At 44.8% G+C, this 12,096-nt stretch overlaps 1 protein-coding gene across 19 annotated transcripts in view; it reads left to right on the top strand.

Moving 5' to 3' along the window:
• Positions 1 to 12,096, top strand: part of LIMCH1 (LIM and calponin homology domains 1) — a 329,186-nt gene that overhangs the window by 213,639 nt on the left and 103,451 nt on the right. The window lies entirely within an intron of this gene.

Below are 12,096 nucleotides of genomic sequence, written 5' to 3'. Positions count from 1 at the left end.
CTGAAACCCCATACCCATTAAATTATAACTCCACTCATCTGAATCCCTAGCCCCTAGTAACCTCCATTATCCATTCTGTATCTATGAATTTCCCTGTTCTAGGTACCTCCTACAAGGGGAATTGGGCCGTATTTATCATTTTGCATCTGGCTTATTTCACTTAACACGGTATCTTCAAGGTTCATCCATCTTGCAGCATGTCTCAGGATTCCCTTCTTTTTCAAGACTGAATGATATTCCATTGGGTGTATCTGTCGCATTTTGTTTATCCATCCCTCTGTCCAGATGGTTTGCCTTGTTTCCATGTTCTGGGTACTGTGAACATGAACATTGATGTACAAGAATCTGTTTGAATCCCTCCTTCCAGTTCTTTTGGGTATATATTTCTCCAGGGTATATACCTAGAAGGGGAATTGCTGGCTCATATCAGAACTCTGTGTTTATCTTTTTAAGATCTGCCAAAGTGTCTTCTACAGAAGCTATACCATTTTACATTCCCACCAGCAATGCACAGGGATTCCAGTTTCTTCACATCCTTGCCAACACTATTATGTTCCTTGTATTTTTTTCCCCAAGATTTTATTTATTTATTTGACAGAGAGAGATCCCAAGTAGGCAAAGAGGCAGGCAGAGAGAGAGGAGGAAACAGGCTCTGTGCTGAGCAGAGAGCCCGATGCAGTGCTTGATTCCAGGATGCTGAGATCATGACCTGAGCCAAAGACAGAAGCTTAACCCACTGAGCCACCCAGATAACTTGTTCCTTGTATTTTTTTTAAATAGCCATTCTGCTGGGTGTCAAATGGCATCTCACTGCAGATTTGAGTAGCATTTTGTTGTTGTTTATTTTATTTCTAATTCAGTTGGACTGATACATGATTCGAATGCTATTCATATAATACTAAAGGCGCATAGGCATCCAGAATGGTGTAGACCTTCTTCAGTGAGATGTGTGTGTTAATCACATGCTTGGATATAGATAGATTGCCAAATCGTTACAGAAGTTTCTAGAAACTCATTTCTGGCTCTGCCTTTATCTCATCCTGGGCAAACCATCCAGGGACTCCAGTTGGACTATCGCTGCCCTAAGAAATGCACAAGTCGTATGTTACATGTCAAGTATATGAGTATTGCTTAATGAGGGATGATAGTTTCAGCAGTTTTATTCCACCATAATGCAAAGCTATTTTTCATTAAATTCCCCAATGCAGTGAATGAATGATGCTGGAAAACCATCTGGCAATGTAAGAATAACACTTATGTTATGTTTTAGGTCCAGTCTGAGGAGTTTGGGGAATAGTTTGATCATTTGGGGGAGAGATAAAAGCCTTGGAATCTAGACAGCTTTTCTGATAGGCTGGAATCCGCATTCTCCTGAGATAGTACTATGTTTGAGTAGGTTTGAATGTCAAGTTCTGAAGAGGAGAAGTTGCTGCTATGTGGACGGCCATGAATTTGGAATCCAAAAAGAGAGAGAAAATCAAGGCACTGGAGCCTTTGGGGCTGGGCACTCTGTTTCCCCAAACATCCTGTAGGAAGACGAGCTAGGCTACAGTCACTGTATTGACCAGGAGCTGTGCTTGAAAGCTCTTCCAACAGAGTCAGCTCATTAATTACGTTCGCTTCATTCTGTGGTTGGCTGTCCTTGGCATCAAGCCTGTTACGTTTGGGAAAATGAGGCAGCATTCCAGCTTCGGGTATAGGCTCTTTCAAAAGAACATCGTTAAAGGAAAACTAAATTTGATCAGCTATATTTAGAATGCTACAAAATGGTAGTAGCAATTCTGTACTCTACTCCGTAAGAACTTTAAGAGAAAAATCCACACCTGGTTCACTCTTGTGAAAGTGGCCAGTGTTGCTAGCTTTGTCTGCCCTGGGTCCCCTTACAAGGGAGTCATTCTCCTTCTTTGAAACTCTTCTGCCTCTACCCTTACCTCTGCCATTGATTAAAAGTGATTCTGATCTCTTTCACCCCATCCCATCAGTCACTGTAGGAGGGAACCTCACCCTAGGCAGGCCCATAATGATCTTTTCCTGGGATTTTTTTTGAACCGCAAGTGAAAAAGAGAATTCGTCCTCTTGGGAGGGTGACAGCCTTCATACATGAAGCTTGAGATCTAGGGATCTATGTGGAGGAAACGTGTCTGCAGTGAAAGTAAATCAGGTAACTTGTAGAATGAGCAGACAAGAAATGAAGCAATTCCAGCTTCCAGACCCACAAGGCCCTGGTTTCCAGTGGTTTTAAAGGGTCAGCTGCATCCCCACTCCCCTGTGGCTGGGAGGTACTGGGTTCTTTTTTTTCTTTTTTAAGATTTTATTTATCTATTTGACAAAGAGAGAGGGATCACAAGCAGGCAGAGAAGCAGGCAGAGAGAGGGGGAAGCAAGCTCCCCACTGAGCAGAGAGCCCAACGTGGGGCTCAATCCCAGGACCCTGAGATCATGACTTGAGCCGAAGGCAGAGGTTTAACCCACTGAGCCAACCCAGGTGCCCCAGTACTGGGTTCTATAATCTGGTATTTGTCTATTTCCAGCCAGGTTTCTCTCTCACTTGCAAATTAAGAGTCCCAGCTCTAGCCATGACCTGTTCCTGCCCAAAGGACCTAGCACATTACATTGCCTTTCATGCAATAAGTTTGCAATAAATATCTTTGAGTAAATTTTAACAATAAATTAAAATTAATGTAGCATAGCCACTGGCTGTTGGATCTTCGCTTTAACAGAGACTTATATTTTGCCCCCATTGCTGAAAAAATTTTAACAGATTGTTTTCACATGCCTTACAATATCCAACTTTATATTTTTTTTAAGAAGTTTTTATATATAGATTCTGGGATCAGGGGAATGAAGGGATTTAGCTCCTGGGGGCTAATGACCTCTATGTGTTGGTGGAGGAAAAGATGAAGGCATGGTAGAGAGATTTTAGAAGGCAGAGGGGGCATGTAAAAACCTCAGCAAGGATTGGGAGAGGGGCTGACCAGGGACCCCCAGAAGGATTACCAAGTGGATCCAAGGAGCCCAGTGAGGTGGGAGCGTATAAATTTATAGCAGCTCCAGACCCAATAACAGCCCCATTATTTCCAGTAGCACAGGAGTAGCAGATCACTAGGGATTTAGGGTGATCAGTAAATAATACTCCTCTCTTCCCCTTCCAGCTGAGGAATAAACACAGGAGGCAGAGAGAGACCAAAATATCAGCTTTACTTCTCTTGAAACACATAGGAGAGCCTGGGTTTCAAGCTGCAGCCAAGAGGGTTTGCTAATCCTCACTTCTGAATTAAACAAATTTATCCACCCATTCCTGGCACAGCTGGACAACCGCAGGCCTCCCCCACAGAGAAAGGCCTCTTACCACATGGCAGAAACAGACAGGACACATATGTCTTACAGACAGGCTGACTGCCACGGAGAGGAAACCCAAACTGGCTGGGCTGAGCATGCCCCATTTCTTGTAGCAATACAGGCAGGCAGAGGAAGCGTCAGGGGCCGGAAGCGTTGTCTCTCCATGGAGAAACATGGGGAGTGGACACACCTGATCCCTCTTCAAGTAGAGGCCGGAGCTGGTTGGGTTGACTGCCCTCCAAGCTCATCTCCCAGGTCAACTGTTCCACCTGCGCTATTTCCTTTCCCTAGCCTTTACTCCCTCGCAGAAAGACAGATGTGGAAGATACCGAAGTGGAGTGGTAGAGTAGTCTCACCCGTCTGGACTGCATCACAAAGGAAAGCGGGCAGTGAGGGGAGAGGAAAATGGGCTGAGAGAGAAGGGCAGCATCTGGAGATGAAAGAGGGGGCCTTACGGGAGAGAAGGAGTGAGAAGTCTGGAGGAAGGGGGGGCGAAATCCAGAGTACGATGTTGGAGTTTAAAATTCCACAGGCTAGGTATAGGGGATGGTTATGATCCTGAAATGGAGTGCGTCAGTAAAAACTGTTTGAATCCAAGAAGTCAAAGAACTGTAAAGCCAGGTTATCGAACAGGCTGCCCACGGAGAATTTAAAGTCACATAAAATGTTGACTCTGTTGAGTGGTGAGGTTGGCACCACAGTCCCCCATGATTGTGACAGAAATAATGAGGAGAACAGAAGAGCGTTATGATCGAGAATGGATGGCTCAAAGCTCAGATGAAATGAGGATTGCTCCTGAGGATGGTAAGACCAAAATGGTGGTCTGGGAGGGGCAAGGAAGCTCTGGGTCAAGGAGGGTGCCATGTTTCTCCTGACCTGCAGCTTGCCTGAAAGAAATAATTGGCCAACCATCTTTTGACCCATCATACCTTTCTCCGCCAAACTTCCCAAAGGTGTCTCTGTCTGTATTCTCCATTGTCTTGGTTCTACACTGACCTCTGAATTTTCTGCAATCTGGTTTATACCCCGTCATTGCACTGAAGTTCTCCCAGAAGTCAGTAAAGTCCTTTTTAATCAGAAAGTCTATTCATTGATGACTGAACAGTTTTCATTCTGATAGAAGTAAATACCATAACGGAAAACCTCCATTGTGCTGAACATTGTTCTCTTCTGAGCACTTTATGTGTATTTTCTGACTTAACTTCACCCAGAGCCCTATGATATGATGAGTGTCCCCATTTTTTATGGTCGTTCATTCATTCCATGAATATTTGTTGAATGTGTACTTATCATATACCGGAGATTGTTTTAGGTAATATCTAAGTAAGAAGAAGAGCAGTGCAGAGTTGTGTCTGCCGAGAGGGAGAGTGGTAGAGATGAGGTCGGAGAGGTAGTGAGCAGCAGGTTCTATAGGGCTTTGGAGGCCATTTTGAGCATTTGTGCTGTTAGAAGAGGAAACTGAGGCGGGGACCGGTTAAACAACTTGACCATGGCTATGTGGCCAGGAGGCGGCAGCATGGGGACTCTGGAGGTGACACTGCAGCATTTGGCCCTGGACATACAGGCTCCCTGAACAATGCTCTTGTTTGGCTTCCCTGGCCATGTTACCTGGCTCTTCTTCTACTCTCATTTGCTTCTCCTCAGTCATAACGGGCTCCTCAAATCTTTAGATATTGGCGTTCTGGATGGTCCTGTTTTAGTCCCTTCTTTTCTGTCTGAACTCCCTCGGGCAGTATGATGCCCTCCCCTCCTTCTGCAACAGGCATGTCCTTCCTGGTAATTTCTAAACCTGCAGAGGAGCTTCCCTACTGAACTCCAGACCCAAATATAAACTCCCAAAGGGCTGTGGTTCTTTGAATATATGTTCCAGACTTTATCATTTCTGAGTCTCGTAAATCTCCCCCTCCTCTTTTCCTTCAGATGGTCTCCATGGCTAAAAATCTCAGCATGGCCTCAACCCCCTCCTCCTCATCGTTCTCTACTCTCAAACCCACCCAACTGCCAAGCCAACAGGGCTGCTCACAGTTGCCTCCTTTCTTCTGTTCTTACAGCTTCTGGGTGAGTTCAGGCTTTCCACATCTCTCCCTGAGCTCTTGTAATAATCTCTTAAGGGGACCCTGACCCCTCTACCCAATGGATCTCTCCCACTACCACTGGACACAGTCTCTGTAAACTAAGGTTGGATCCCCAGACTCCTTCTGTCCTTATCAACTGGCCTTGATTATCCATCACCTAGACAACCGTCCAGATCCTTCACAGAGCTCGCACACACGCCTCTAGCTCCCCTCTCGTGACTTTCTTCCTCTCCCCAGCTTTTCCTTCTCTCCCTGCCACCCGCCATGCTTCTGCTCATTTCCCACCCATAAATTACTTTCTGCTCCTTTAAGCAGTCACCCAGCTGCCACCTTCTGGATCAGGCTTCCCCAGAATCTCCGCTCTTCCCCCCCCAAACCTCCCGTCTCAAGCAGAACAAGCCACCTCCCCATGGAAGGCCTGCTATCCTCATTAAGCAGCCCCGGCAAATATAAATGCATTGAAAGTCTGGTCAGTGCTGATTGTTCTGGGCACCTGCCAGCGGCTGGAGCTTGGCTGGAACCTATACAGGCTGGGAGAGCAACTGTGAACACAAGGCAGGTACAGGAAATCCCCAAATTCTATGAATTGCGGGGTAGGTTCCTGGAGATCTTTTGGTATTGTATTCCTTAAGTCCTGAATTTTGTAATGCCTTTTCTGCTAAAGGCAGTTTGTTTGCTTCAAATGTAGAAAACCTAACAAAAATCCCGTTTTTGTTAAAAAAAAAAAAAAAAGAAGAAGAAGAAAGCCTTATAGATAGAATAGAAAAGTAACAGGAGTGTTTTTGATTTCCCAAAAAGATTTGATCTTCTCCGATATGCTTGCAGATCTTTTTGAGCTAGCCTAAAGATTTTTAAAGCAAATATGTATTATATCTATATATTATAGAAAACGTATTAAAATAAGAAAATCGGCAGATATAATTCCAGTTTGCATTTTGATATCTCCACCTGGTCTTTTCATCTATCGAAACAGAAAATTATAGGGATGCTTTTTATATATGGAATTTTGAATACCTGCCGTGTAGGCGTCTGGGTCCATTTGAAACACAAAGGAGCCTTGCCTTCATTTTCTGTGAACTCCAAATCCACCCTCCCATTGACCTATCCCTACTGGCCGTAAAGGAAAGAAAGCCAAGGGAGCTGCTTTTCACGTGCCTGGTTTCCCTAGAGAACCATTACGTGCTAGAGCCTTCCCCTGAGACAGAAAGCTGCATGCTGTTCCAGAGCAGATCAAGGAGACAGAGAAGTCCCTTTCCGATTGGAAATGACAGCTAGAGAAAGGGAGAGGTAGCCACGGGTCCTTGCCTGCCATGTGAAGACAAGTGGGAGAAAGGATCTGGCCGTGGCATGTCTCAGGGGTTACACGGATATGAATGGGTGACCCATCCTTCCCCTCCTTCCTCCCGTCATACTACCTGGGGCTGAAGAAGCCTTTTCTGTGGCCTCTGGGATCCTGCATCCTACTTCAGCCAAGAGGGCTGTTGCTTGGCTTTTCTTAGTGCTTGTGCTTTCCCCCTGGAATGTTGTTCTGCTCATCAGGTGGGTCCATAATAGAATTAATACTCCCTTTCAGGTACATTTTAGACTAAGTAGGCATTTGTGGTTCTGGGAACCACCAAGCAAAGATAGATGATTTCCATGAGATAATTACCAATGAGCAACTACCTTACAAATGGACTTTTGGTACACAGCTTGTGAGTAAATTTGAGGCAGCCAGTAGAAAAGTGCTGAGCTGGCAGCTAATAACAGTAACTGAACAATCACAGTAACTAAAGTTTTTAAATTTCCTTTCCTTTTTTTTTTTTTTAACCATTTCCCATGTCATTGGCAAGAGCTATAAATAGACAAACTGTATCTGTTTTTCGTGGAAGGTGCCGATGTTGGGCTGTGTTGTTAATCTAGATCTTCTGTCGTTCTGATGTCTCTGAAAGGTTGATGGCACCCCCCACCTTTCAGATTCGGAATCTGGAGGATCTGAAAGGTCATCCGGATTTGAAAGGTCAGGGACGATGCCCAAGGCCACAAGGTAATAAATGGTTGAGACTGGAATTCTAACCGGAGATCTTTGGACTCCAAAGCTGTTTTGCTGAATCCCTTGATATGTGTGTTCTTCTCTCACTTCCACTGTCTCCCCCACCCCCATTTTTTAAAAAAGATTTTATTTATTTATTTGACAGAGATCACAAGCAGGCAGAGCGGCAGGCAGAGAGAGAGAGGGAGAAGGAGACTCCCTGCTGAGCAGGGAGCCCAATGTGGGACTCGATCCCAGGACCCTGAGACCATGATCTGAGCCGAAGGCAGCCACTTAACCAACTGAGCCCCCCAGGTGCCCCAGAGAGAGAGAGAGAATCTTAAGCAGGCTTCTCACCCAGCATGGATCCTGTTGTGGGGTTCGATCTCATGACCCTGAGATCCTGACCTGAGCCCAAATCAAGAGATGCTCAACTGACTGAGCCACCCAGGTGCCCCTCATTTCCACTGTCTAACTGGAAGGCAGACCTCTGTTTAGGGGTGTCTTGAACAAATCCAGCTATCTAATATATCATGGACATTAACCCAGAGGATAAGACACTTTGGTTGTTGAATCTTTATTATTTCACATACTTGAATGTCAGCTCCATGAGGATAAGGAACTTATTTTTTCATTCTTGTCTAGTCCTTAGAACGCAGTACTTAATTTATTTTAAATATTTAGTGAGTACCTACTTAATTCCAGGGACAGTGCTGTACTCTGGAGAGAGAGACCATTCTGGGCTTGCCTTTTTCTTGATTTTGAAGCAAGAAAAGAAGGTGGCAAAGTACAAGGACCTTTTTCAGAGAAGAGGCCCTGGGGAGGGCGGAGAGCACAGGCCTTAACCCCTGAGCCCTGAGGAGTGTTTTCACACACAGAGCAGGCCCACAAATTAATGAAACGGGAAGCCACTGAAGCAGGAAGGAGGAGGAATGTGTACATGGTAGTTGCGCAAGCAGCAGTATGAATGGGCATGTTAGTATGGGTCTAGCCCAAAATGGACTCTCTTAAGAACTTGATGTTAAGCATCTGGGTTGAACTGAGACTCAAGTTACAGTCCTTTTCGGTTAGCTAGAGGTGGTAACTTTCCATCAGTGTTGCTGGGGCATTTACCTCAGTGGCTTGCAGTAGTCGTCCCTGAGGCAACCATTATTCTCTCCTTGAGTTTCACGACACTGGGCTTGCCAGCCATGTGATGTCGTTGAATACGCTTCTACAAAAAAAATTTTTTTTAAAGATTTTATTTATTTATTTTTGGAGAGCGAGAAAGAGAGTGCAAGTGGGGGCAGGGACGGGGGAGAGGAGAGACTCCCAAGCAGGCTCCATGCTGAGCAGGGAGCCCGACATGGGGCGAGATCTCACAACCCTGAGATCATGACCTGAGCCGAAACCAAGAGTCTGATGCTTAACCGACTGAGCCACCCAGGCACCCCATGCTTCTACACATTTAAAAACCTTCTCTTCAAACCTTTTTTTGGAAAGTGTTCAAAGGTACAGAGAAGTTGAAAGCGTGACATGTTGAATCCCTGCACCTCACTCTCCTGGAATAGGAACTGTGGGCCGAATCCAGCCCAGGGCCTGCTTTTGTAAATAAAACGTGTCAGAATATACCCGCTTTCATTCATTCACGCATTGTCTGGCTACAGTGACAGAATTGAGTCATTCTGACAGAGACCATTCCAGGCCCACAAAGCCATATTTACTACCTAGGCTTTCACAGGAAAAAGTTCACCAATCCCTAATTTAGATTCACCAATTGCTAATATTTTGCCATATTTGCTTTATCTCTTTTTCCATGATGGGTAAACATTTTCTCTCTCTCTCTCTCTCTCTTTCTTATATGCACATACCCTTATTTTTTCCCCTGACCATTTGAAATGGTCACAGGCATTATGATAAATTGTCCCTAAATAATGTATATATTTGCTTAAAAATGAAGGCCTTCTCTTATATAATTGCAATATCATCATCATCCTGCCTGAGAAAATTAACATGCATTCAGCAACATCATCCAACATACAGTCTGCTTTTAAATTAGATGTTTATGGCCTTATATTCCTTTTTGCCTCTAGGATCCAATTAGAAGTCATCAGTTACATTTGGCCCTCATGTCTCTGTCCTGTCCAATTTTTTTTAATGACATTGTCTTTTTTGAAGAGTCCCTTAAAAACTTTTTTGAAGCCTTCCTAAGTTTTAATGGGTTTGTAATACTATGATAATGAGAGCTAATATAATGGTCATTGTCGTAGATCAGTGACTTTCACTTCTCCTCCTGCGGGTTTGAGACGTGTTGTACTGCTTGGCTTCTGGAGCTAACACACTAAGATGTGGGTTTTACTTCGAACTGTAAATGTAGAAAAATCTCAGTGCGAAGAGCAAGGCAGGTGGGATTTTGCAGGATGCATTTTATGTAATTAAAGGCACAGTCATTTTTACCTACTCTGGCTGCTGCCCCTGTTAGCTCTTGCCTGTGGAGCATTTTCTTCTGGTTTTCTCCTTACTGGGTCTGGCTCCCGTCCAGTGTCATCAGGTTGCAGAAAGGGGCTAGCAGGAGACCTGAAGTTCCTTAAATCTCCCAGTCCGAAGTGTCCAGCCCAGCAGGCAATATGGCGGTTGCAGTCTGTGTGATGAAGATAGGGTGGTACTCGAGGGCACATCTGGGAGGGCGTAAGGGAAGGGCACCTGCCTGCCTTTCTTAAGGAACTAAGGTACCACAGTCACATGCTTCTTAAGGGTCTCCAGGCTGATCACAGGTTAGTCCTATTGTGAGCCCAGACGACTCCCAGAGAATACCAAGACCCGTCCATTGTTTTCCTCTGGGAAAGAAGCCCTCAGAGCTCACAGACCCACCAGGAAGACAGTTGCCTGCCATGGAAGAGATGCACGTGAGCATCCAATAAAGCTCTGGACATGTGTGGGGGTAGGGGGAATAGAAAAAAAAAAACTTCAAGGAAAAATTTGATAATTTTAAAACACACGAAGTAATTGAAGGAGAGCCTGACAGGGTTTGGCTAACTTCACACTATGACCAGCTCCTTGTCATTCTCCAAGAGGGCTCGTGAGTGACCTGGGTCTTGTGACTGCTGAAGAAAATCCAGGGACGCAGGAAAAACATGGGAAAGAAGGCATTCTGGGAGGGACCACCCTCCATGTGGACGGGGCTGAGATTGTGCTCTGTCCTCATGGTTCCCCTGCTTCCTGTCTGAATCCCCTGAAGTCCTTCATACCCTTTCCCTTCCCCTGTGCCTGCCCCCAGCAGTCTGCTTCTGCTGCAGATCTGAGCATCATTTCTCAGATTACAGCCCCTCTCTGATTTCCACAGCCTCCCTTCTGCAGCCGTCAAGGCCCTCTGTGATTAGCCCCTAACTTCCTTTGGTGCCAGCCTCAGATTTGATGCTTCCGTTTGTCTTATATACCATTTGTTGGCACCTCCATCGTTTGCTGGCTGTGTGACCTTGAGCAAGGTGCTTGACTGTTCTGTGCCACAGATTGTTCACCCATGAATGAGGTTGATAGTAAGTGCCTACTAAGGTTGTATAGGATTACATGAGTGAGCATATATAAAGCTCTTGGGGCAATATTTGGCATATAACGATTATATAAAGGTTAATGATTTATTGCTATTACTCTTACTGTTTTGTACTTGTGTTTATTAATTTTTTGTTGCTGCATAAAAAATTACTATAAGCTTAGAGGCTTAAATCAACATCCATTTCTTATCTTAGTTTCTGTAGATCAGAAGTATGGACATGGCATGACCTTTGCTCAGAGTCTCAAGGGGCTGAAATCAAGGTGATCGTGGGGGCTGACGTTCTATCTGAGCTTCCAAGCCTCATCCAAGCTTATGTGGGTGTTGGCAGAATCCATCTCCTTGCAGCCATAGACCTCTTGGCCACCAGGAATTCTATTCACTTTCTTTGAAATCCTCCCCTGATTATGTCAGGCCCAATTAGATAATCTTCCTTTTGATTAACTCAGAGCCCACTGGTTAGCAAGGTAATCACAGAGTGGTACCCATCACATTCACAGGTCCTACTTGCTCTCCAAGGGAGGCGATTATGCAGGGTGCATACGCCAGGAAGCAGCATTCTGGTCATCTTAGAATCTTACCTGTAGACTGGGTGATTGGGAAATACCATGCCTTTTGTTTGCTTTGTCGCACTGTGCTTGCATAACTATATGATTCAGTAATTATCACCATCATTTCTGATTTTTGTAGCAACTTTCTTAGAGTTTTCAAATGGATTCACACAGGTCTGGCCCTCCAGGAGCCAATCTTTATTATTCTTCTCTGACTGATGGGCCCAGTTAGCTGTTGGAAACCTTCTAGAAAGAGGACAATTAGGAACTTGCAACCCAGCAGGCTGCTGCTAATACCCTGGTGTTCCAAAAGAGTGACCCACAGTTGTAATCCCTTCCAGAGCCATCTGCTTTTTCTTGACTCCCAACAGATGAAGGGCAGAACCCTTAATTCTCAGTTGTGCCTGATACCTGCCAGTTCAAAGAAAATATGTACCTGCTGGAGAAAATGTTCACTCTGAAAAGGTCTTTTGCATTATTTTCAAAAGCTTTCCTTGCTCCTCTTTCCCCCCTTCACTATTAAGTCTAAATTTTCCCATTTTCCCAGTCTAATTTTTTTTCCCCATTTAACTCAATTCATAGTCCACAGAGA

The sequence above is a fragment of the Mustela nivalis genome, assembly GCF_964662115.1.
Source record: "Mustela nivalis genome assembly, chromosome: 4".
In the NCBI taxonomy this organism is placed as follows: Eukaryota; Metazoa; Chordata; class Mammalia; order Carnivora; family Mustelidae; genus Mustela; species Mustela nivalis.
Note: the sequence above shows the minus strand (reverse complement) of the source record. Positions and strands in the feature narration are given on the sequence as shown.